Here is a 24331-nt window from a genome sequence, read left to right as displayed (position 1 = left end):
CCCAATCCTTACCTAGTGCTGCAGCATTGATGATCTCTGCCAGGTTCAGTGATTTCCCARATGGGAATACAGCATCACAAAGCATCTGTGCAGAGCCTGATCCATCTGYTATGTTTGCCTACTTGCTCTGTGTGGAATTGCAGGATCATAGAACGGTTTGGGCTGGAAGGGAATTTAAAGATCACCTTGACCCAACCMCCCTGTCATTGTCAGGGACACCTTCCACGAGRCCAGGTTGCTCTGAGTTCTGGTTCTCCAGCCTGACCTTGAACATTTCCAGGGACAGGACATTCACGGCAACCTGTTCCAGTGCCACATCACCTTAACACTAAAGTATTATTTCCTAATAATCTAATCCTGATGTCTATSAGGACTCTGAGCCATTGAACACTACTCTCTGGATKCCACTGTCCAACCACTTCYTTATCCATCTAACAGTYCACTCACCAAACYAATYTCTCCAATTTAGAGAAGGATGTTGTGAAGGACCATGCCAAAAGCTTTACAGAAGCCTTTACAGACTGATGACATCTGCAACCCTTCCACTGCCCATGGATGTAGTAATTTCATTGGAGAAGGCCACTGGGATTGTCAGGCAGGACTTGCCCTTGGTGAAGCCTTGCTGGCTGTCCCACATGTGCCTTAGCACAKCTTYTAGGAGGATCTGTTCCATGGCCTTTCCCAGCACAGAGGTGAGGCTGGCAGCTCTGTAGTTCCCAGGGTTTTCTTACTACTCGCGTTAAAGATGTTTCCCCTAATATACTTTTCCTGCACTTGCTCTACTGTGGCTCAGACCTCAGCAGCAAATCCCACATGCCAACATGACTACTGTGAATGCAGAGATTATCTGTGCCTCCTGTGTGCACTTGCAGCAATATCATCATCGGTGTGAAAACAGACAGACATGCCTGACCAATATCCAGATACGTAGGTTATAATAATGTTATAGGCACATTAAGTGTGAGGGGATCAGGGGAGGTAAAATGAGAAAACTGTTCWTGGTTTAAGGCTCCTTTTCTTTGGCAGTGTACAAAGTCATTAGTCTAAACACAAACAGGGCAGTAGGAATTTCCTCATCAGAAGTCCAACAGAACAYTGCAATCAGACACAGAGCCATTCCTGAGCAATGGCTTCATGCCTTAGCTGACATGTGGCACTGAGCTAATGCAAGTCATGCAATTACACTCCAAGTGATTGTCACTGAACTGAGAGCTTGTACAGTGGTAGCTTTCATGGCTAATAATTGAAAAGAGAATCAGACCTCACGTGAGCTGTGTAAATGTGCACTGTTTAAAATTAACTTCTATTACACGGTATGATGGGTTATATTTACACCACAGAAGCAGACATCAAACATAATTATTACTATAATTACTTAGATTGCATTGCCTAGAAAATGATATTTTAATTTTTTCTTCTTCTAAGTATTTTTGAAATACATAAGGGCACAGAAAAAAWKSMWTWAAAARAMMAAKKKKSCYTTTTTARTGAATSCACTTTAAAAAAAATTCTTTTYTTAATGAATGCATGTTGACTGAKCATGCTGGACATGAAAGTTWGTTATCAATTTGCAACATCTTAAATATGTCTGTAATATTCAGACAGCCAGGACACACTGATCTCTGTGTTTGATAGCACAGTGCAGATGATCCTCTCCCATGTCTTTCCACATGCTGATCAAATGATGTTTGCTGTCCTGTAAATATATTTCAYCCACATGTTCCCTCCATCCTTACCCACTCTTTCCAAGAAAAACAATGGAGAGCTCCACATGGCTATATTAGCAGTGAGAAAGTGATGACTGGTTACATGAGCCTGGGCTTGCTCTTGGCTCACAGCTGGCCAAACAAACCTCCCTGCATGCTGCAGCCCGCTCTTCTATTGATGAATCATAAACAGGAGTTGGAGCACTTAAAACCAATAAACCAGTTTCTACTAGCCTGCATTTCAACCTGCAATTTTAAGGGGAATATGTTGGAGTGGGTAAAGTAGTTTGAGCTCTGCTTCTCCTTTCATTAATTCTGGCTGGTATCAGGTGGTTTGTTCAGGGCTTCAGGGCCGACRAGCTTTCCTGTTTCTGTCTGAACTGTACCCTGAATATATTTTCCCCTTCAGTTGTCACAGAACTTGTTGGGTGATTTGAACCAAATTTGACAACCTTTGGATATATTGTTCCTGTGAAGTTCCTGCAAGAGTCACAAGAACAGACAGCTATTGGAGGAGCCAATATGAGCGAGACTCAGACCTTCAGAAACCCTGGCTTTTAGCTGGGGAAAGGAAGATGAAGTCAGATAAAAGCAATGAGTACAAAASATCAAGTCATTCTTCTTACACATCTGTATCACTTAGCTGATTAACACACCAATATTAAGATTTTCTGTCCCCTCTCCTTGAATTTTTTCACCTTTCAGCTCCCATCCAGAATAATGTTCTAGCAGTAAAAACCTTTGAGGTTTTCATTCATATCTTGAATTTGCTTCGCATCAAAGAGTAGGTTCAAAAGCCAAGGAGAAACAGAGCATATGCATACAGCTTACTTAGATATGTCTCATTAAAAAGAAAAAAACAGGCTAAAAATGTGACTGAAAAAAGCATGCCAACAATTTTTGGTTTGCACCTAAGGTTTTTTTCTTCTTCTCACAGAATAAATTCATTTGTGACAGAAGGTTTTGTAAAAACACGGATATTTCTCACAGGCTCCTTATAGAAGTGAGCATATACTGAAAATAATTTTAGGTTTCTTCTTCTGGCATTGACTTTCTCTGTTTCTTATCCAGCTGTAAATTTCTGAAAATTTTAATCTTCAACTTCACATGCTCATGCATGTGACCACCATGCACATGGCCTTAGTTGTTTGTTAGTCCTGGGATAAGCTCTTCACACAGTGCAGTGGGGAGTCCTGCATGGGACAGAGTGGGCAAAAGCATGAGGGAAGACAAGCTGATGGAAAGCTATGAAAAGCAGGATAAAACTCTTGTGTTCCATATCTGCATACAGACAGGTACCTGGGTACTTTCACTGAGTATTCCCAGGCTTTAATTTACATTAGAARGGYTGTGTCAGTGCTCTTGCTTCAAACACCCTGAGTGGACATTACACTTTTTTTCAGTGCCATGATTGATGTTGGCATTTACCTGCTTGTAAAATGTTCCTTTAATGCGTGCTCAGAGGAATGCCAGAAGCAAAGATTTCTTCCTCTGAAGTTTAAATTCCCCCAGGCAGAGAAAGGACAATTGAACCTGTGTCAACTGACCACACTTGGTTGGACATTTTAACCCTTTAYCAGAAACAAAGATGTTTTTCTCATCCAGCTATGTTTTCAATTGCATTTTGAATACAGTGTGCTCACACTGGGATATTTTCAGAACCCCAGATAGATTAAGTTATTAAAGGGAGATGAGCAGAAAGAGTTCAATTTTCTTGATTCTGAGAGGGAACAGAATGAGGCAGGCTTCAAGATACTCATCACTGCCAGGTGACCTGCATGAGGAGTTTGGGCATTGTCAGGATGGGCCAATGGCTGAGAAGGACTTTGTGGGACTTGGTTTTAAAAGTTTGTGTGGGTAGTGATGTTCTCTTAATGGCCCAAGTGAATTGTTTGAATTCCTGCATGTCCCAAAGACTGCAATTATACTAAGAGTTACTTATAGTGTTTCAGATTTTTGGAGAAAAAGCTCTCTACCATGTGCAAAAAAGAAACAGCCAAGTACCTGCATCCTGAAGACCCCTGTCAATGAGGAATTCTAGCCTRCAAACTACAATCCTTGTTGAAGATAAAGAAAAAAAACCCTCACAAGATCCTGCTTGACTATCTGTAAGAGTAAACTGCTTTTCTCACCCCAAATCTGGTTGTTGCTGTGACCCTGAGCACCAGGGGAAGATACACAAAGCAGAAAGGTGACACTATATAATGCCTTCTGCCAGTGGTCTACCCTGTCATTGTCGTGTTTCCAATTGGTGACCAAGAACTGACACTTCAGAAAGTGGTGAGTGGATAGGGAGGTAATCAAAATATATCTTAGAGGCAGAGAGAAGGAATTCTTTCATAGCCTGAAGGCAATCATGTGAGGTACTTACTACTGATTGCAGGCTGTGATTCTGAGTTTCTCCCACCAAAGGACAGTTATCAGTGATTGAATCTTGTCACGCCTTTGTCAGTAAAAGTTTAAAAGCTCTCTACTCTCAGATATTCATCCTATGTGCTAACACTTGTACAAAACACCCAAATCACTTCAGGGTTTTTTTCTTTTTCAGTGACTTGAATAAATTGTGATCTTTATGTCTCCTCTCCTACAGTCTGCTTGTCAGCCCACAAGCCAGCTTTGTGGCTCCGCTTTGAAACCTCTGCAGTATTTCCTCAGCCTCCCTTAACAGYAGGGACCAGAAAGGCAACCCAGCATCCAGAAGTGGCTAACTAATGCCATACTCTCACTTCTCTATATCTTGTTTCTAAATACCTGCTAAACACTTTTGATGGAGTACTTAAAGCGCTTATTAAAGGTAGCAGCAATATTGCTCCTGAAGGTAAACCTCCACTGCACTTGCAGTTACCCAGGATTCAGAAGCCACTGGGGTTTAAACAGTGGGTTTGGCACAGACCCTTTGGGCAATCTTAAGAAATTAATTTGACCTTCCTGTGTTGCCGTCATTGTTGCCTCATTGCCATTTCTGCAGGACGTGTACAATACTCTCATTGCTCCTTTCCCACCTGGCGTATCTGCAGGCACATCTGCACAGACCATAGCTCTGCCTGCCCTCTGAGTCAGACGAGTGAAAGCCTTCTCCAGGCTGGAAGCTGTTRGGACGTGTTACTGAGGGCTGTGCCCATGCTAGTTTTTCCTGCTTCCCCATGGAGAAAAAACGCATGTCAAGGAGTTGAATTTACTGTTKTAAATAGAGTCTCCTGGTGCTGAAATGGTCTCAAGTCTCGCATTTCTCGTGTGCAGCATCTGATTCTGGCCCACCTGTGCTCAACCTGATTTCCTCCTTCAGCCCTCCTCAGCCCTTCTGGAACGCTACATGAAGATTGCATTACAGCACATGGAGGTTTCAAAATCAAATGTGCTAGCAGAGGCAGCCCCTCCCCTGCTGCTAATCCCACACAAAGGTAGAAAGCATTTAATTTGCCCTGAAGCTGGGAACATGCTGTCCTTGCGCTGCTGCAGGGGAATGTTGTCATGGTACAGCATCAAGGTGCTTTCTGATGACATGGAGACTCCTCAGGTGGTGCATCCACCAGGTTAGGTATCTTTCGTGTGTTCAGCTGCCGTGAGAGCTCTCCTGAAAGTCACAACTACAGTGAAACACCAAACCTCTCACATGCCATCCCTTGTCTTGAAGCTTACTATTAATTGTATGATGCACTGGCAGCATTRTGGATTTTTTACAGCTGAGTAATAAAATTATTATCCCCAGATGAAAAGTGCTATATTACCCTTATTCCTAAAGCCTTTGTCTTTACAAGTAATAAATAATAGCATCTTGAGCTACAAGATTCCTTTTGCCCCATCACCATTAACGGCAGAGCAGTGCTAAATTTATGTCAGCAACTTTACAAATGTTAAAATTATAGCTAAGCCTCTTGACACACCTGATGTAAAATGGCCACATGACCACAATATTCTTTCAAAGTTTGGGCAAATCCAGGCACTTTTACTACACAGAAGCAGGAATCATGCAATGCTCCCTATGRCTTGCTATGACTTCCCCACACTCTTGCTGTGTGGGCATCTGAGCCTCTGGTAGAATTACAGCAGGGTCACATCCCTACACCAGAGGGGATGATAATTAAAATGATAAACTGGTAAAGGAATGTGTAAACCAGTAAAATTCTAGGGAGAAGATTTTGGTATTGCTCCTGAAGCATACCTAAGCTTATTTATTCCTTTGTTTATAAATTTAACCATTTGTTTGCAAGGCTTAAAACAGGGATTTTCTTGTCTAATTCCTCTGAACAGTCAGCCACTAAACAGTCTCTGTGATGCTTGTTCTTGCAAATATATGTCTAGACATAATTTAGATTAATTCTGCATAATGAAGCTGTCAGTTTGAATATATTACAATGCGAGCGCATAATGTGCAGTTGAAATGAGAACTCAAAAAAACCCTTTGCTCTGGCTTACCTGGTGTGTCTTAATATACTGCAATTATTCTAGTAAGAAAAAAAACCCCAGCAACCAGGGAGTATGTTTCTTCCTCAGTTAGAAGAGGAGGTTTTACAAAGCTGTTTGGAATTTAACCAGTTCAAATTATATGTATTCAGAGGSTCATCCTACGGTGTTGCATGGCTTCCTCCCTAAGAGCTACCCATCCTGTCTGAGTCTTCTTTTTGAAATGGTTAAGTGTACATTTTAATGAATTTTTGATGCTTGTGTCAAGCTTATTGTTACAGAACATGACGAAGTATTATAGACTATTACGTGTGGGTAGTTCCCATCTAAAGAGAATTTGAATTTCATTGCTGTACAGCAAGCAGCTCCCAGAACTGTGTCCATTTCAACTTACACTTTAGGAACTGATAATTGGAAAGTGTGATAGAAGCAACAGTGAAGTGAAACTCCCAGCCACCTCTTGTCTATGCTATATGTCATGTCCCAGAGTAAAAGTAAGTTTTAATATCAGCTACCTATTYGGGAGATAGACAAATTTTACAGTTTCAGAGAAAATTAATTTAAGGCACATAAAAAAATTAGTTGATAAGCTAATGTCTGTACTATAAAGAATCTAGGACTTAGGAATCTGGTCTTATGCCTTGACCAAAGTCCTTCAATGTCCTTTTATCATCCTCCTCAGAAGCACATGGTTCAAAAGGTGTGAAGGTTAAAGAAAGAGAAAGTCTAACCTGCACCAGGAGGGCTTCTTTAAAATTATCTGTCTTGGAAAGAGCAATGGATTCTGTTCCAAATTAATTCTGAAATTCTTTCACTTCACGCAGTCATGAAATCACTACCGGCTTTGCAGGTATGAATCTAAATAAGCAGTGCATGCCAACCCTGCAGTACTGCAAACAGGCTTCTCACATGCCTGCCTACATAAAACCCTGCAGGTAAAAGAGTTACATTACCCAGAACATTTTGTAAACCATTAATCTAACTTATCCTTGCAAGAGAGRTTAGTCTTACAAATGCTCTTCCCCTCAACTTCCAACAAAGAAAAAAATCACCCTATGAAGTATCTGCTTTCAGGTATTTGAAACACATAGGCCCCTTAAACATTTTAATTTAACATCTCAAAAATGCTGCCTAATGTTTGTTCAGTTGTCTTTGACTTTTTTCTTCAAGTATTCCAGTAATTGTGGATCCATGCTAACATAAGTGCATTAGAAATTGTGCAGGAAATCAAAGAGCTGGGTTATATTATACATAAGGTGAAGACTTGGTCTGATCAGATTACCACAGAGACATTTGGTTATAAGATTTTTACTCTTTTTTTGAGACATAGAGCACTATCATGGTCTAAATCATACAGAACACTTCTGAACAGTCAAAATCTTAATACTGTAAATAATTTCTGGGAAATTATTTCAGATAAATACTTTATAACATGTCATAAAAGCCTTTTTTTGGTTCAAAATGAGAAACAGGGAGTTTATTGGGGGTATTTACTAACAGGAGGAAGTATATGGATACATGGAGTCCAATGATATACATGAAACACATAATACCTGCAATCAACTAATACATTTTGTAAATGTACAACCGTCTCTTATCAAATTCAAGTTTGCAGAGAAAAAAAAAAGGGGAAAAATTGTATTAAAAGAGTTTGGATTATTTTTTTGGTCATCTATTCTTTTTAAGTCCTCAAACACCTGGCAAGCAGTATCAGAAGTAAAATTTTCACACAATTTCTTTACTAGACATTTCCTTCATCAGACCAATTTTACAGTCAAATTAAATATGTCATTTAAACTCTGGTCCTTCCTACAGCTATGCAATTACTGAGCAACAAGCTCAAAGATATTTACAAGAACAACAGTCCTTGCCCAGTTTTCCACAGCTGTTTCTCCTCTCTCCTCCCATAAGACACTTGACAGAATAATTACCAAGCATGACAGTATATCTGCTTGATATTCAGGCATGATTTTTACATCTCTTGGCATGCCAGCTCAACAGAAGATGCACTGGCGAGCAGCAGTGGCAGCTGGARGGGAACTCCCATAGACAGAGTTTTTCCCAGGACACTCAAAGAGTTAAAAGCCACATGGAAATCTTTCCATACTATCACAGGCAGTTAATCTTATTTGAAGGAACACATTTTGCCTGTAGACATCATAGCCTTGGGGTGTGAGCAGAAGAGGGGTGCGCGGGGCAGAACAGGAGTGGCCGAAGGGCACACGGGAAATGGCTGGAGAGAGCTGCCAGCTCCAGGCCGGGACACAGCACACGTGGGACTCCTTGTCCAGGTAAGGAAAGCAGCACCTGACTCCGTCCCCACATACTTCTCCCCCTCCCCTGCACAATGCAAATGAAGCCATTCCTCGAGCTGGATTTCTGCGGGAGCAGCTGTCAAAATGTCCTGCGGCTTCGGTGAGACCAGGATTTCACTAGTATTTCTCAAAGAGGAGCAATGTAGCCTGCAACAGTGAACCGACACTGATGCCTCCTGGCAACCTTTTAAAGYMCCCCTCACACCCTGGCATGMAACCTTTCTTCTGCTGATACAAGARCCATGTRTRCTTCRATRCCTTCAAAACACACCCGAGTGTTACAGAGAGATTTCATTCTCTAGAAGGTGATTATGAAGTACTAGCTAATTATAGGAACTGCATTAAAGTGTTCCCAAAGAATATATCAGCCTAAGGGCAGACAGAATTATTCCCAAGAAATAACATATTAGGCTACCGGGCTTTTTTTTTCTGCTTGCTGAGCATCCTCCAGCGATATGCATTTACTTTAAAATTATTTATCTGAATGCATTTGAATTGATTATTGTCACTATACTTCTATCACAGGGATTTATGGTGCATAATTGTAACTGAAACCATGCTGTCTGGTTGGAAGCGGTCACACGAGATGCAGATTTTATTCCCTGAGTGAAGAATGCAAGTATTTCCATAGCAAAGTGTTCATGTTTAAAGCAAAGTCTCCTTGAGTGTGGGTGTTTATAATTCCAGATTCCWTTAGAGCAAATATTTGTGTCTATAAAATTCATTTGCAAAAGATTTGACAGGATGTGTGCAGAAAATAAAGGTCAAAACCATAAAAGTGTACTGAAAAGGATAAAAGTAAAGTCCTTGAAGTATGGTGTGTGCGTTGGTGTGCATGTTCTACAGATAAGGGCCATTTTGAAAAAATATCTGTACCTGTGTAGGTACAGTTCAAAAATTACGTGCATTGTAGATTGCTTCTTCTGTACCCCACAGAGAGAGATTCTGTGTGTGCGTGTGTGTGCGGACATGCACGTGTGCATGAAGGAGAGGGAGATGGAAAATGAGGGGGAGAGTGGGAGGAAGATAGGTACAGAGCCAGAATTCCTTTTATTTTTTTCCTTGCATCAAGATGATTATAATGTCCTTAGAAATGAGAGGGCTCTACAGAAGATTTTCAACTTCAAAGAAAAGTTCTCAGTGAAAGCTCATCCTYTCCTTCTCCCATTAGTAGGCAGAAAAGCCTTTAACGTAATCTAGCATAGAAAAGCAGAAGAGTGTACTTCCCTCCCAGGTCAAGCAAAACATTTCACAGGCATGTGACTGTCTGAAGGTAAAGAAGAAAAAGAAGCRGTAAAACTTTTAAAAGACTGTGAAYAAAAACTTGAAAATATTAAAGCAACTCAGGATTTTTTCTGTCTATTTAGGGGTAACCTTTGATATAAAACTCCTGTGGTAGTTTCATTTCTGATGTCAATGTTCTGTTTTTTCTATCAAATTTGGGTTRGATTTTTTTAAGTCTGCATTTTATTTCCCCAAACAGACTGGCTGTGTGTGCAAGAGGGAAAACCTCTCTTACTTGCCTGTGTCTGGATGCTGACAATGGCTCCATGTGTTCCGTCATGCCCCRAAAGCTCCCAGCCATCTGCTGATYRTGCCTGCAGCTTTGGCACWGCRTTGCCAGTTGCAGGTGTGCACCRAGGCARATCTCATGGCTGCCCACTGTTATCYGAGTGATCTGGGCTGAATCCATCCTGCACCCTCAGTGTGCAGTGAGGAGTTGAAAAGAAACATAAAAATAACGCAGCTCCGGCTTATCGAGTCACGTCCAGCAGCTCTCATTTCATGATGCTTATGGATGGTTCCTGTTTCAAATTAAATTAATCCATGTTGAATAATTTTATCATTATTTTAAAAATCCTACTCATTTAGGGTCAAGCCATAACCTAAGAGGTTCGCTTTGTTCAATACATCAGAACCTAGAGAATTTCCACAGCATCTTGAATCACAGAACAGCTTGGGTTGGAAGGGACCTTTGAAGACTCTCTAGTTCCAGCCCCCCTGCAATGTGCAGGGACATCTTCAGCTGGATGAGGTTGTTCAAAGCTTCATCCAGTCTGGCCTTGAACCGGTTGTTCATCCACAACCCTGGGTAACCTGTTCCAGTGTCTCACTACCCRCTGACAGCAAAGAAGTTGTTCCCACTATCCAGTCTCAACTTACCCTCWTTCAGTTTAAAGCCATTTCCCCTGGTTCTGTCACTTCATGTACTTGTGAAAAGTCCCTCACCAGCTCTCTTGTTGGCCCTCTTTATATACTGGAAGGCCACAATGAGATCTTGTTGGAGCCTTCTCTTCTTCAGGCTGAAAAAACCCAACTCTTTAAGCCTTTCCTCATAGGAGAGCTGCTCCATCCCCCTGATCATCTTCATGGCTCTCCTCTGGTCCCGCTTCAATAAATCCATATTCTTCTCATGTTGGTGGCTTCAATGCCTGACACAGCACTGAAGATCCAGGTGGGATATCACCATGGCAGAGCAGAGGGGCAGAACCCTCTCCCTCACCCTGTTGGTCACGCTGCTTTGGATGCAACCCAGGACAGGATTGGCCTTTTTGGGATGCAAGTGCACCTTGCTGGCTCATGTGTAGCTTTTCATCCACCCATATTTCAAGTCCTTTCCACCAGGGCTGCTCTTGATCTCTTTACCCCTTGCTGTGTTGATATTGGGGGTTGCCCTGACCACCTTCACTTGGCTTTGTTGAGCCTTGTGAGTTCCTTGCAGACCCACTTCTCAAGAGTCTTTAAGAGATTCCAGTGGTCAAGTTTTAACTTTAATTTGTCCAGTTGCACTTGTTCTTTTCCTTTCCATATGCTGTGCAAATGGATTTTGTGGCAGTTTTCTTCTCAGCACTGAGTATTTTGCAATCCTTGGATTTAATTACCTGTGCTTCCATGTTATTATATGGAGGTAGAAGCTACTATTTAGTGAAAACAAAACTAAAGACAAGAGGAAGTAAAAAAAAAAAAAACCCAAACAAAAAACAACCCCTCTATTTTCTTCTCCCCCTTCMAGGAAGACTCAGCTAGCACAAATGGGAGTTGCAGGCCTGTTTACTGCCACAGCCAAAAGCACAAATCAGACACTGATGCTGTGTGCTGACATAATGAACAATTCTGTATGCCTGGGAAACTATCATCCAGCTAGTTTGCATTACAAAAGAATGAAAGATATTTAATGGACAAGTATGGGTCTCGAGATGATAGTGTAAGGCACTACTAATCTGTGTCAAGTACAAAATCAGCTGTCTAATATTGGATGGCAAGTCTCCTGGCTTAAAGCAATGYGCATATGAAAAGATACTTCACCCTGTTTTTCAATATCATCCCTGTGACTGGCAAAATAGATAGGAACTGTAGTTATTTATGTGCCAGAAGAGAAGAACGAGGAGTGGCAGTGTTTGTAGTAAGTTGGCAGATCTATAGAATAAATTCTGATGAAATATAACCAGAAAATACACGACATAATTTTTACAAAGTCACATGTCTTGTAAACATGCAAATGTGCTGTGACTCCCAACCTATACTGCCTGACCTTTTGCASTAATTTTGCGAATCACCTCACAAATAACTGCTTGGTTTATCTCCTTTACAGTATCTGAAACACCATGAGATCAGAACAGWAGCAATTTACATCTGTTTTAATACAAATGCAAAGCTATGAAGAGCTTTACTGCATTTGCAGTTTGCATAAAAATGCACCTTTATATTGTAAATCCATAAAGGACTGAAGTTTTCTTTGGTTGCACTGCGGAACATGAGAACTCCTCAGTGTCAAGGATATCAGGAGTGAGCTTGTCCGTAGGAAATCTGTTGAGTATTCTGTCACTCACCACTAGCAGTCACCTCAGTATGTTCACAGTATAAAAATATAGCAATTCTGATGCAGGCTAGAAGGGATAAATCATACCTCTGCTCATTCAAAAGTTCTTACTTGTAATAAACTGCAAACACAAAATAGTCTGCAAAATATTCCTTAAAGACTGATTAAATAAAATTTAAAAAATATAAGCCATCCTAATTCTTGAGAAGTCATACAGGACTGATAGAAACACCATACATCTATTTAATTTCAAGTCTGCAAATTGAAGAGTGGGGCTGTCAGAATTAAAAAGGAATTCTTTGAAAAAAATTCCATAACAAAGATCATTTCATTTGAAAAGAATCAATTTATGCAGCACTGCAATGTCCTCTTTCTCTTCTTAGCTTTAGGTAATTTTTCAAAAAACAGTGGAAAAAAATTAAAGGTATGATGTAGAAAGCCAAAAGGAATCCATAAAAGAAATAAAAGGGGAGGAGTAAAATACAAACAAGCTTTTTTTTTTTTTTTTGACTCAATGGTAAATAAAGATAACATAAAATGGGAGGAGGAGAGGCATTAAGTTCTTTCCTGCCTAAATAATTCAATGCAACTTAAGAACTGAAATGAGGATTACTTTAAGGAGCAACCAAAGACCCCTCAGAAAAGGTAACTCTACCCCAAAACTTTCAAAAGTTAGAAAGTGGAGACGTCAGGGGATCCTGGATTTTAGGTGATGGTTGATATCAGGCCAGCAAGCACCCTGGAGGCAGTGAGCACCCTGAGCACACCTACACTTGGTTTGGTCTCTGCTGYTCAGTTCTCTGAGCAGTCGCTCTCACTAAGCTCCTTCATTCACTCTTTTAAGCATGACCTTGGTAGGGTTCAGCTCATGATTACTTGCACTGAATTTCCATAAAGCTGGGCAATGATCAAGACTTTGTTTTTCATGTAGCTCCAGGGGGAGTGCCTAAAATTGACATTGAAGCTGAGTACACTAGATTAAAAGAAACAGCTGCACATAATAAGTCCCAAGTCACATTGTTGTAACATCAGAAGAACATTCTGAAAACAAGAAATCTCTTCTGAASTCTGAAGAGGTTTATGGCTCAGTATTTATCATCACTAAGTGGAATTTCCATGCRTAATGACAGGAAGCAGTCAAACTTCAGCATATTTCACCCAATCACATACAGAGTTTGGATTCTATTCTAACATAACACAGCATAATAATGTCTGTTCTCRATGAAGCCTGAGCAGATGCTGATATTTTCTGCTCTTGCTGCTGTAATCCTTATGGTTTCTGCTTGTCCTGACCTCTAGATCAGTATCTGGTGGAAAACTCCTTTTTAATTTCAAAGTTGATCTGGCTTTATTTAATCCAAAATTTGCATGCACGGTCCTGAGGCTGGTGTGATAAGGTTTCACCTTTAAAAACTGAGCACCATCTAATGCTAGAGGGTCATCTAGCCTTCACCTGWGATGTACAAAACCTTCTTACTCTACTGTTTCTCAGAGGAGGCAATTCTGAGCAAAGGCCAGATTAATCTGTGCCAAAATTCAGGGGCAAAAGGTGGATGACAGCTTCCAGACAGAACTCATCCTCTCTGCTCCAACGTGTTTCAAATGGGCACTCTTGGGCTGTGATGCACGGGTGTGCATGCTGAGCCTCTAACATGTTAAGCTTCCTGTTCCACTACATGCTGGATATAATTTTTTCATATTTAACAAAACCTCAAGGGCATGGMAAAACTTGTGCAAGAGAGGCATTTGTGCTGAGAGCAACTGAGTGTAAGGGTGCAAAATCTCATCTCCTGTAATAGCAGGCTGGTTGGCCAGAGGTGAGACATGTATATTCTGAGGCTACGGAGCTGAAGACATCTGCTTTTGGATTTAGTTGTGAATGTGTTGCCGCTGGCTGAGCTTCTAAATTATTGTTGTCTTTAACTCTGCTGTGAAGATGCCATTGGAACTGTGCATTCTCCTCTATGCAGTTCCATACCATTAAGATACTTCATTAAGAGAAATAGCAATGTATTTTGGTTTTATTTTTTGCCTGATTTCCCAGCTGGTTGGACAGGGAATATTAAAAGCAGTAATTATGRAGATGAAGGCAGCCTTAGAATATTTTTGGCCACAAACTGGATGCTTGCAATCTGAAAGAGGCTGTTGGGTGCCCTTCTCTYGGAAACAATCCACTGAAAGTGTGATTTGTTTTAGACAGAACCATTCCTTTTCTGAGAAATTAAGTTCAGAATAWGATGCATTAGGAATCCAAGTGGTATCCAAGACAGATCAGGATCCCTCTACAGGCTATCAGATAATGAACTGGATGGTTGTTTTTTTAATCAGAGATTAGGCAACAATTTTATTTCCTTCTTGCCTATGCTACACAATCTACGGGATGTAGCTGACTTATTTCTAGATTATTTCTCGCAAAAGTGAAGCAAGACAGGGACTTACTGGGTTTTGGTTTATCCTGTGTGCTGGATACCAGGATCTGAGTGCCTGGATTAACTTGGACATGAACATCCCCCACAATTACATAGCATCCCTGCCCTTTACTTGTCCATCTACACTCAGAAGAGATGAAGTTCATCTGTTACTGATTTTGCTAATAGTTTTCATCAGCTCTTGCAGTGCCAAGAGAGCATTTCTCTCCTGCAGGAATGCCTTTGCAGGGAGTTTTGGAAAGCTATTTAGTGTGTGGGTGTATTTTAACCTGAATTCTATGTAGCTCCAACGCAAGTTTGCCCAGATCAGGCAGAAAACTCAATCAGATTTGCATWTTGGGAGATAAAGTTCGAAGTTTCCAACATGGGTCGTTGAAACRGAGACCTTGGTCCAAGTCAAAGTTRGGTTAATTCAGCTAAGAGCAGTCATCAGTAGAACCTGTCAGCGATTGACAAAGGTGACCCTTATCGGTTCTCAGACTGATTTGAAGCCTTTGTTCCTTTCCATGCTAGACGCCTGAGGGGATCAGAGTTTGCCCTAAAAGCASGATTGTGTGGCATTGTGACCTCTTAACTGTCCTGTTGAACATGCATAGGAGCCTTACTCCATTAATGAGTGACAGATATGTATCAGTGCGTTAATGATTCCTGGCTCCACATGTCCATCTGCTCTGACCCATGCCACACAGCAGAATGAGTGACACGGGGCCTGCACAGATTTACACTGTCCAGCCAGTTAGCTGATGAACAGATAAAGAATGAGTTCCATTACGGGGCTGGTGGAACAATTGTCAGGAATTTCCCTGTGTCCAGCATTTGCATTTGGTGTCTGGTTCTCTTATACTTGTGAGGACCTTTGCTGGTGAAAGAGGCACAAGCTCTCCTTGCAGTGACTTTGGAGAGGTCTGCCTGGCGTACAGGGACACTGCTTTGTCTGCAGGTTGAATAAAGCAAACACAACAGCCACAGACAGAGCTCAAAGCCAGGATGTAGCACCGGATAACAGAGCCTGTTCAGGTCCTCCGGGCACCGCCAGACAGTAACCCTGGCTGTGGTTGTGTCTTGCCTTAACACACAGCACAAGTGTTGGCTCCTCTTGACCAAAAGTCTCAGTCACTTTGGGAACAGGCTGCTCTCTGCTCACAACAAAATCCTGCAAAATTGAAGCTCATGCAGCAGACAGCCGCCTCTGACTCCAATCTCAGTAGTGCATTGAATTAGTGCTTTGRTGCTTAGGTTTGGTTCATGATAAGGATCTGTGAGAAGGTCAAAGTTTTATCATGTAGTCCCTGCAGTGATTTCAGAGCTTTTACTGAAGGGGCAGTTTCTTTTTGGCTATGGCAACATCACAGTCTTAACTAAAGACATCCAATTAAGCATAGAGTAGYTGAGGAGCCCAGATTTGCTATTCTGCTAAAAGCGCTATGAATTTTAACATTCCTCTTAACATGTGAGAGAGAAAAGGTCAAAAARTAGTATATTACATGCTTTCTTTTCGTAGGAAAATCAGCCAATTGCTTGTGGTTCGAAATTAATTTATTTAAGATCAAAGGAACAGTATTAAAAAAAAATTATGGAACCAGCAATGGAACTGTGTAACAGATAATCAAAGGATTTGCACATGAAATACACACTGATGGATCAACTGTCTGGATGATAAAGAAAGGCCTAACATCATGCAATAGCTATTTTGATAATGTAATAAGGTCTAGGGAGAAAAAAATATGTGCAAAATGTTAACCATTTTAAACTTGCATCTGCCTGAAAAGAAATGCTAAAAAAATATAAAGAATTTGTATGTTTGGATAGGTTTCACCACACTGACATTGCCTCATGACTCCTAACTAAAACCAATGGTACAGTATGCTGAGATAATCAAGTGCTGACATGTGTGCAAGAGCTGAATGCAAAACAGGTCTCTGATCTGTAGGAATTTTTGAGATTTCAAAGCTCCCTCAGGACAAAGAGAAAAAGAAAAGAAATTCTGTGTGATGTCAAAATAATGAAAAAGACTGTTTTAGTCAAAACATGATTTTTTTTCTGATAACTGGCTTTTATTTTTAAACCTTTTTCATGACACAGTAATGAAAATTGCTGCAGAAAAAAAAATTAATGTCAGAAATGAAGACTTTTGCTTTAAAGAACCAAAAAGAGGTATTTTGACAATTTTGAATTTAGATTATCCTGGGACTTACTAAAACCAAGCCCCTTCTGTGAATAGCTTCAGTTTTGACATATGGATCTTGGTAATGAAAAGTGCTTTTTACTGGAAATGCTCTAATTAGTTTTACCTTTCTTTCTTTTCGTGGCAATGTCTGACATATGACATTGTAATATAATAAGAATTCTCTTTAGATTCCTAAAGCATTATCTGAATCATCTTCCATATGTTAATTTTGTTTATGATGTATTACAATCAGATTTGCTAATTATATTTTTCCAGCATCATCAGATGTCTCTATGTTTGATCAAGAATGCAGTTGAACATAATCCATTATGGTACGTAWCTCAGCACTAATGTTATTTGTTAATGGATATTTTTGGCATTATCTGAACCAAGCCATTTATTATAACTGATCAAAGGATTTCTTTAGCTTACCTGGTACTCCATGACARACTGAAAGATGCAGATGTATTCGCTATAAATTCAGCCTCTATGAATGCTGAATTACTGAAATTTCARGGAGATAAATGTAAGACTAATTAAAAACCTGAAGAATAAAACACAAATCACAAGAAGAAATTTGAAGATAGATTTTTAAYGACACCAGACTCCCATCATTGAGATTTTCAGAATATTGCAAGTCCTGTCTAGGGATGAACCTAGAAGACCTTTAGACATACCAGTTCTCCATTTTAGAGCATTGAGATCTAAAATAGTGACAGATCTTGTTCAATGCAGTACTCAAATATAGAGAAGTGAATGCCTCTGWCACACTGACGATTTATAACATGAGTAGGAGAACATGTCATTTAGTATCTATAAAATGGAAGCATAGGAAAAGCCTCTACATAATCCAGGTTAAAATGGTTCCACTTTTCAGTGGTTCATATAGTAGCTTTTCCATCGAGAGGTATGTCATATGTAAAAATTCATTAGTAATGCTAGCTAAATGCTAAAGGGCATTACTGCTGAGGCCCACAGCTGCTACTCAGAARAATTCAAGTCTTATTGTGGAAGAGTGTTTAATATGAAAAGGTTGAAGTCATGTGGCAAAACAGCTTTATCTGGGGTGTTAATTTTCTCATATCTTGAAAACCTGTTTCATTTTCACAAAAGAATGCCCAGAAAGTGGCCCAACACATTTTCTTCACACCTTCAGACTACAGAGGATTTATCTTGAGGAAACTGAATACTTCTCACTCCAGTGATGTGAATATTCACTTCACAGTTCAATCCTGGTATCAGTGACATGGAAACAACACCCTTKATCTCAGCTGCAAGTCTCCCAGCTTTGGGCCACAATTGCACACTGTTGTCAGTCACTTTGTGCCCATATGTGTTGACATTAATTACAAATACTTCTTCCTTCAGTGTAAACTGCGTAATTACCCTGGGGTTCCTAAGGAACTAAAGGTGTAGAGTTGCTCCCCTCCTATGCCACATGATAGCTACAATATTCCTTTGTAATAGGAGAAGACAATGGAAAAGTTGTAAAGGAAGCACAGGTGATAAGCATCAGCTTATTGTTATGCATTATTCTATGAAGCTCTCAGACCTGTAGGCACTGGACATAGAAATCCAAGAAAATTGGATCCCTTCTGCAAACAATTCCAACTCCTAAACCACTGTTTCACCAGTGCAAACACACAGAAGAAATTTTAACGACTGCAATATTCAAAGTTATGCCAATAACCACCTGGAGGTGATCTTCATGGATGAGCGTGAAGCAAAACATATTACAGGAGGGAGAAGGTCGTGAGGAACGTGATTCATGCATTTAATTACCTTAGGAACAAGTTTGTGAAGGTCTTGTCAATGATGCCTTCTCTTTCCAGATGTTCACTGCAGACATGYTCATACTTTGTAGGCAATTACTGAATAAACTCTTGTAGGAAGTCACAGAAGCACCTTCTGGAAGGGAAGAGTGGTTTTCCGTAACAGGAAAAGCACTAGAGGAGRTGTCAAGTGCAGAATATTTTTGAGCAAAGTAAAAAGCATGAGTTGGTTTYTCCCCTGGGATTCTGCACAGTCAGGATGTACCAGGACATCCAAAATACTGTGTTTCTGTTTGTTTTTCTAACTAAAGGAAAGCATTTCTGTTGAGTTTGTCCAGAATTTGAGAATCAAACGATATGAATCACAGTTCTGGGGAAGCCTCAAGACAGGAGATTACACAATGCAAAGAAATATAAAAACTACTTCAACACAGCGTCTGAAAACACAGCAGAAGCCTCAGAAAATGGAATAATTTTTCTKCTAGAACAATTATAGTGTAATCAAAGTTTCATCATAAATGAAACTGCAATTCCCACATTGCACATATGAAACAATTAGTGACTTTAATTTGCCTTGCTATGAAGGGAGTTTTGCTATAGCTGAATTTACTGTGAAAAGAGAGTCAAGTTACTCGGTCATAACATTACCTAAAAGTTTTTAAATGACCTGCACACAAATATTTGCTGATATAAGCCTCTCTTTTCTTTAAACCACCAAAACCACTGTCTTTTGGAGAGGTAACTTATTCCCCTTTCTCCCTGAGAATATGTCACGTGCTCATTTGGGCCCCACGGCTGCTTAGCCCAGGTCTCACAAGCAGGCAGAGAGAGATTGGTTGGCAGATYTGGAGCTGTAATGCAAAAATCAGCCATCCTCAGTTGCCCTTTTTGCAGGGTTGGGTGATGATGTGGCTTATCAGAATGTGTCAGTGTTACACTGCCTTGGAGAAATAACACTTGCAAACACTCCCACACAGACAGCTCATCCTTTGGGTCTGACTGCAATGGGAAACAGTAGAGCTACGAGTTTGCAAGAGAAGCAGTGGAGTCTGGGTGGTTCTTGGCTCTGTCTCCCCTACATGACAGCCACTGTAACTGTACTCCATGTGGGTTGCTGAAATTTTTAGATTTTATGAGCCAGCATTAATAAGCTATTTCTCTGTGTCCCCCAACCGAAGGAGTGAATGAATAATTGTGACTCATCTGATACTTCGGAGAGATCAGGTTTCTTTGGAATTTTTCTAATTTGATGTTGGTCATATCAGAATCTTTTTCTCATCCCTGTGCCAGAGAGTCTTAAGGCAGCCTATTTTAGATAGGCTATAAACTATTGTCTGTAAATGTTGATTTTGTACCATTGCATTTTTTCTTCTGCTTCTGCATGGCAAGGCAGAGTGAAACAAAGGAMTTTCAGGTCCCAAATTAAATATAGTTATTTACCTGACTAGACTAGCTGGAAAACGTGCATTCTACTGAATTGTTTTTTTAAAAGAAACAGAGGGAAATTGCTGCAGTATAGGGAGTGTGGAGGCACTGACCTAGAATGCATGATGAAGAGGATTCAAGAAGGGCWTGTCTAGAGGTACTGCCCCAAGGGCCAGCTGGCCAGGGAGAGGCAGCAAAAGCTGAGGGTGGCAATCACTGGGTTTCATTAGGGCAATCCAGTCCCGTTTGTGTCTAATGGCTCTGTGGTATGGGTGAAAAAGGCAACTGAGAAGTGGGTAGGCAGTAATATTAGCTAATTTGAAGACAAAAATAATCCTTCCCAAAGTGGAGGACTTGCAGACAAAAAATAATCCCCCCCAAAGTGAAGGACAATGAGAGCTCACACCTAACTGCTGTGACAACTAATAGATTTTTTTTTYTTTTTGCCTGGAGGGATGGTTGCTGTAATTCATTTCTCCACCTGCTAGTCAGAGCGAGCAGATTTCCACAGCTTGAGAACTCAAGCATGCATGCTGAGCCTGCTGARGAAAATGAACAGTATCTCCACCTTGACAGGAGTGGTAAATGTCCTAGAGAATTGTGTGTCCTAGATGTGATTCTTTCTATTTTTTAAACATACCGGAATGAACCTGCAGTAGAAAGCTTCGACTACCAAATCCTTAAAAAAATGACCATGTCCTCCACAAAGCATGCTTATTTTCAATGTCATCTAAACCCATTAATGATTGCACATTTAAATTGTCGGTGGTAGAGTTTGAGATCAAGTCTTCTGTGAGTAACTAGGTATTATTAATGATTTTCAGTTCTGGATTTCAGTCCAGGACAGCTGCTAGCCCTCTCTCAAAACACCATGGATTTGTTTAAATCTGTCCCAGYTTGGACCTTTACCAATTTCTGTCTGCTCAGAAACTGTATGGTTCATAAATCCCTGTCCCTGCAAATGTTATGACACAGCCCTAACCTGGTGGATAATAAGGGAAGTAAGTGTAAGTGAAATATTCCTGTGGTAAGACCTTTATTTTAGTTTTAATGCTTTTTTATTTGTCACTTGTGAAGGTATTTTGTAGGGGCTTTACTTCCCTGCAGGCTTCCCTCTACCTGGCAAGCTCTATCTGTTGGCTGGGATAACACGCCCAGCAGCACTTGCAGGCAGCTGGGAAAATCCCAGTGATGCAGGGCTGTGGCACAGAAGGGCTGTGACACAGAAGGGCTGTGGTGAGGCAGGGAGAGCTGCAGGGACAGTGGGCACAGAGAGCTCCTTCAGCCCAGTTCTGACCCTGGCAGGCACTGCCRTGGTTGGAGGGAGGTTTTGCTTTGTGAATGGACTCAAGGAGTGAAAAAAGAAGGCAGGGGAAATTATTGACTCAATAAGGTTTCCATAAAATTCAATTTTTTCCCCTAATGCTTTTTGGTTCTCTATCTCTAAAAACCTTACRCATCAATCAAGATACAGTTAGGAAATCTAATTAAGCGCCTACACTAATAATGATGACCTTCCTCTATCCTGTTTTGTATTTTTTCTAGATTGGACTTCTCTGGGAAAAACAGAGTCCTGGCACAAACAAAGCATCTCTGTCTATTCCAGTGAAGTTTTGCTTGCTTTAGAATCAAATTTCCTCTTTCTSTCTCTTTTGTGAATGTCAGTTTTATTTCATTTCATGGTTTCATGTATCATTTTATTTTCATCCCTCCTCTAAGTAATACTTGAGGAAATGAGATGCCTGAAATAATCAAACAGTGAAGTCAAGTATGCAAAAATTAAAACCAGCTACCCACTTAGGCACTTTAGCTAAGCTGACTGATCTTGGTCATGGAAATTTTCACAGTCTGAATTCTGCTCAGGTCAGCAGCAAGCAAAGTTCATTATTTTCTGGTGATTGTTTTGTGGTCTATAGGATATAGATTGATGTTTTCTTCCTGTGGAATAGGTTTTATATCCCCTGCTCTGTGTAGGCTAGAAATGGGAAAACTACATACATCTGGACAGAGGGGGATTTCAGCTCACCTATGAAATATGGAACAATTGCTTCCAGGCCTGAAAGGATTTCAGACTATCAGACCTTCAAATTGCTTCTGATATTGTGTATGAATAGAAAGTGTTGTAAGCCATTTTTTAAGAAGTTTGAAGTGCTAGGGAGGAGCTAGATTTCCTTTTCTRTTCAACCAGCACAGGCTGTGAAAGACTGGCATCATCAACTGGGTTGGGTGAAGGAAGGACTGGAGTTCTCTGGCAGGGAGCAGCTTAGTGCCTCTATCTGTGTCATATTTCTGGTCAGCAATGTACAGMGGGATCTTCATCCTTCTCCTCTCACAGCTGAGGAAAACCCCCTACCCACTTTCTTGTGTCTTCCTGCAATACTGTGAGTGTTATGCTATTGGAGGAAAGTGCCATAATTTCCCTAGGATCCTAACCTGTCTTAGCTTTTCCCTAAATAAAACCAGTGCTAGTTTTGAGCAAGCTTCCAAAGTGCTAAAGAGCTTTCCTTTCCTCCCAACAAGTTCATTAATGTCAGTCTTTTATTGCTAGGCATTGTATTGCCAGCTTTATGTGTGAATGATATGTGTGTGTTGGGGATGTAGCCGTGTCACTCATTGCCCCAATCCTTGCAGTAGAGCAGGCACAGATGAAGAACTGCAGGAAAATCTGGCTGACAAGCTGCACCACRCAGCCCACGAGGTCTCGAGCTGTACGTGGTTGGGGCAGGGTTGGCAARTACAAGCAGAAACTGGGGGACAAGTGAAGCTTGTGAGCAATTCAAGATGAAGAACACACGAGAGYTGGCCTAAGGGTGTGTCCACACCACAGGATTTCAAGGTAGATGCTGACAAGGCCAGCAGCTAGAGGAGTAACCACAGAAGGGTCAAGAATTGCTCTCAGGCAGAGCTGAGATGAAAGCCATACAGACCCTCAGCTAATCTTGTTTCTGGAGATAGCATAAGGACTGGAAAATGTTCAAACACCCATTCTTCCCTCTTCAGTTACCATTCTGTCTTTCTGAGCTGGTCCTGGGGTAGTCTGGTAATGAGCTGTGCCCTTCCTCATCACTGGACACCAGGGTAAAGGATCAGTCAGAGGTGCTGGAAGTGTCCACCTTTCCCTGCCCACAGAGCAAGGAAGGGCAGCAGCACTCACAGACTGAGCAGCTGGATGAGAGCCCACAGCCCACCAGAAATTATCTGCCATAGGTGGGTTTGGCCCCTGCCAGAGATGTCAGCAACTTTGAAAGCACAGCAAAGGGAACCACAGAAAAGGGCTGTGATGCTAAAAACCATGACTTTACACTGAACATCCTTCTTRGTCAGTGGGAGAAAAAGATTTTGTGTGTTAAGATGGCAGCTAATTAAACTCATCAATGTAATCTGCTTGCTCCATGATAAACCCTGGACTGATTTACCACCTGTCATCTGTGACATTACACTTGTAAGCATTTAAAAGAAAAGCAAATTATTGGTATGCTGTGTTCATAAGAGGCATGACAGAATGACAATTCTAAAGGCTTAGTGCCCTTTGCATACGATGTCAGTCTTAAGTTTATACTATTTCTCCAAGAAGACCTTCAACAAAAAAGCCTTCATGCTCTCCTGTGGGGCTGCCTCACAGAGATTCAAATGCTACTGTGTTTTGCAGCTCTCCAAAATTTTGTAGCTAGAGTATATGTGTATTTCTTTCCTGACTGCCCTAATAAAAAACTTATTTTATCATTGGGTGAGTGTACGACAATTTAATGGAAACAGCTAAAGGCTGTTAAAGCATGAAGTACCTGTAGGACTAGTTTAAAGTGTTTGGTATATCTGGCAGGCCACCAAGCTGATGAAAGCCCTTGATGTTTCGTGACAATCACAGTAAAGCACAGCTGAGGGGGTTGACTTGGCTGAAGTTCTTATTTTCCCACTCAATTTTTATGCCTTTTGATTGAAGTTAAATGCAGTGAACATGGAATTTTATGCTCATTTTAGGTTTAATTATGAAGCCATGCTTTTGGCAACATAAAAAAGTGAAATATTTTTCCTTAGAAAAATATCTCTGGCTTTAAATCTTTGGCTTCTGGTGCAAAAACAAATATGAGGTGTTACCCTTTTCCTCCTCTTTTAGATKTTTTACCTCCTGTGCAGGCACTGAGCTGCCCTCTGATATCTGTAGTAAAAAAAAATAATTGGAAATAAAATCCTTAGAGGCCACAGAGCCAACAGGATTTCAACTGAGAAAAATTCTTACCAAAATATGGATATCCTGGAGAGGCCAAGGAGGGCTTTCTCTGATTCAGGGCCAGT

Source organism: Malurus melanocephalus, unplaced genomic scaffold, assembly GCF_030028575.1.
Source record: "Malurus melanocephalus ecotype Western Australia unplaced genomic scaffold, MMel_1.1 scaffold_38, whole genome shotgun sequence".
NCBI lineage: Eukaryota > Metazoa > Chordata > Aves > Passeriformes > Maluridae > Malurus > Malurus melanocephalus.
This window is presented reverse-complemented; position numbering follows the sequence as displayed.